The 3,129-nt window shown below is 49.7% G+C and overlaps 1 protein-coding gene across 1 annotated transcript in view; it reads right to left on the bottom strand.

Moving 5' to 3' along the window:
- CPNE2 (copine 2) overlaps positions 1 to 1,618 on the bottom strand; it is a 58,728-nt gene extending 57,110 nt beyond the window's left edge. Inside the window, exon 1 of the mRNA XM_027771848.1 lies at positions 1,442 to 1,618. The gene's annotated coding sequence lies outside the window, so the exon portion shown is untranslated. The remainder of the gene's footprint in view (positions 1 to 1,441) is intronic.
- Positions 1,619 to 3,129: the final 1,511 nt, after the last annotated feature.

The raw sequence follows: 3,129 nt of genomic DNA, 5'->3' as shown, positions 1-3,129 counted from the left end.
AATGAATTTTAATAAATGGGCTCATGTGATTGGGAGGATGGAGGGTAAGGGTTAGGGTGGGAAGTCCAGAATTTGTAGGACAAACTGGAAGGCTGGCAAGGCAGGCAGCATTTCTATCGTTACTGTGTTGCAGCCTTTTTTAGTTAGGTGCAAAGGCTTGGTGAAGACAGAGAAACAGAGAGTGGGCAAGTGAGAACTCACCCCCCAGGAGGATGGCCACACTGCAATCCCTTCTCCTCTATTCTCCTCTCAGGATTTTGGGCAAGCACACACGTGCACCTGGCGTGTTTTCCTCTTCCTTTTCTTTTACCTTCCTTCCTTCCTTTCTTTTTTCTTTCTTTCTTTTTCTTTTTTGAGAGAGATTTTTGCTATAGGGCACATGTACTCACTGGAGAGATAGAGAGAAACAGAGAGACAGAAAATGAAAAATCACCCCCCTAGAGGGGATGGCCATGCACAACCCTTCTCCTCTACTCTCCTCCTGGGATTCTAGGCACACATGCACTTACCAAGCCTAAGTTTCAAGCCACCAATTCTGGGACTCAAACCACAATTGGCCATGTAGGAGTCTAGAGCTTTGACCACTATGCTATCTGTTGGCCCCATGAAATGTTTTTCAAGCTGCCAGGTTCGGGACTTGACCTCCACACCATCTTCTGGCCCTATGTTGCAGTTTTACGGTGAAGTCCTTCTTTGAGAAACTGGGCTGGCCCCCAGTCCAGTGGTTAAAGGAGCCAGATCCCATACGGCTGACCTCTCCTCCAGAAAGGAAGAACATGGAGGAGAAGGACTAAGGCATGACCGTACCCCATGGGGGAGCACTTCCCCCTCCCTCCCTCTCCTCTCTGTTCTGGTGAGCACACGTGCCCTCTGGCATCTTAAAGGAAGAAAGAAAAGAAGAAAAGAAAAAGAAAAACTTTAGTCTTTGTTCTGGTCTTCAATCAATTACACAAGGACCATACTTTATGAAGGGCAATCCACAGTCTTCATAGTCTTCTGATTAAAGCGTTCCGGATATCATAAATAAATAAATAGATAGATAGATAGATAAATAAATAAATAAATAAATAAATAAATAAATAAATAAATAAATAAAATGAAACACTCTCACAGTAAATTCTTAGGCTAGTATTTGGCCAAACAACGGGTTGTCATCACCTAGCCAAGCTGACACATAGAATTCACCATCGCAGCCACCCTTAGCTCCTAGACCTGCCAGGGGGCAGGAAAACAGGATCGTCAGGGCTGAGTTTGGGCGCACTCTTCCCGGTGGGAGCGAGGAGAACCCTGTCAGCAGAAAGCACGGGTGAAGGTGGGTGTGGCCATGCTGACAGAGGTCCGGTGCTGAGTAGCCTAGGAACTGTGCAGCTTTACCATCAGGCTTTATCACTCTCCCACTGTGCAGGTGCACCAGCTGAGGCTTGGCGGCTGAGTCCCTTACCCAAATGTTCCAGCTGTCCCTGGTTCCCAGGCCGGCACTCCTCTCGGCCTCTGAGATGTTCTTGGGGCCAAAACCATTTCGAAATCCAGGCATCGTTTTTTCCTAATACACATTTTCCATGAATTCTTCGAAAACTCCTTGTATCTGTAATAGACCCAAACTGGAAGGCACACCCAGCTCCCTGTCATCAGGGAGGGGCAGATGAAAGGTGACGTAACAGTGACAGCACAGCATGGGCCTGACGGAAGCACATGCGAGCCAACGCCCTGGACGGTCTCGCAAACACGGCGAGCGAAGGAAGCCAGACATGGGGGAGTGTGTCGCCCTGTATGATTTCCTTTATGTGACGTTAAAGGACAACTAACCTATGCTGCTGGAAGTCAGAGTGGGACGGGGGAGGGTGCCACTGACTGGAAGGGGACCCTGGGGGCTTGGTGCTGGTGCCGTCTCAGGGGCTTGGTGCTGGTAACCCGGATGTGTCAGCTTGTGAACAGTCACTGAGCTGTATGTCCAGGGCATCTGCTCTATTTTCTTTTTTTAGAAATATCTATTTATTTTTATTTATCATTATAATTATTATTGTTATATTGAGAGATTTCTGCTATAGGGCACACACGTGCACTCGTCAGAAAGAGAGATAGAGACAAATTGCCCCTCTCCCCGGGGGGACGGCCATGCTGCAATCCCTTCTCCTCCATTCTCCTTTTGGGATTTTGGGCATGCATGCACATGTGCCTGGCGTGAGTTTTAAGCCACCAGGTCCGGGACTCAAACCACGATCGACTATGTGGGAGTCCAGTGACTTAACCATTACACCACCTGCTGGTCCCATTATCATTATTTTTAATTTGCCATAGGGCACATGTGCTCACCAGTGAGAGACACAGAAAGAGAAAAAGAGGGAAAGAAAATGAGAAAGCAAGCCACCAGGTCCAGGACTTGAACTCCCATCGGCCAATTGGGAGTTTAGCACCTTAACCACCATGCCACCTGCTGGCCCCCATCTGCTCTATTTTCAACACAATGTTAAGAAAAAATTTCAACAATGCAGAGACTTTCCCGCAAAGTCCTTCACAAAGCCCTTCGAAGGGCCCAGTCCTCGATGGGGAATCCCTTCCTGTATCGCCATATCACAACCTCTGGCTTAGGCGGTGCAACCTCGGAGCTCAGAGCTGGGCCCAAGTCTGAGTTCATCTCTGTGGCTCCCAACCGGAGAGGCACAGAGAGCGCAAATGCTTGTTGAACGGGAGGCACGATGGCACTTGGAACTATAAAAGCCTGGGATTGCAGAGCCACAGAATCCCAGGCTCTGACAGCTCTGGGATTTCAGGAACCTGAGTTCTTTGGGTCTCTGAGGTGGGAGGTTTTAGAGTTTCTGTGACCCCAGCTTCCAGCTGCACATGCACTCTGGCCCCAGCACCCCAGTGGCCTAATTCTAGGAGCTGAGTCTGGCCCCAACTGCTCCCACTCCCCAGGGCCCTTGCTGCACGCCCATCACTGCGCCAGCTTCTGCCAGGCAGGAGCAGCCCCCAGGGAGAGGCTAGCACTCTTGACAAGGTGGGGGGTGGCGTCTCCACACAAATCACTTTTCTAACTCAGCGATGGCACTGGCTGCTGTGCTCAGAAGGCACCACACTCCGACAGGCAGCCAGGCAGCCAGGACATTATGCGGATAAATATAGAAGGAG

Source organism: Tupaia chinensis, unplaced genomic scaffold (genome assembly GCF_000334495.1).
Source record: "Tupaia chinensis unplaced genomic scaffold, TupChi_1.0 Scaffold000235_1, whole genome shotgun sequence".
Taxonomy (NCBI): Eukaryota; Metazoa; Chordata; class Mammalia; order Scandentia; family Tupaiidae; genus Tupaia; species Tupaia belangeri.
The sequence above is the reverse complement of the archived record's forward strand: the minus strand, read 5'-3'. Positions and strand labels throughout refer to the sequence as shown.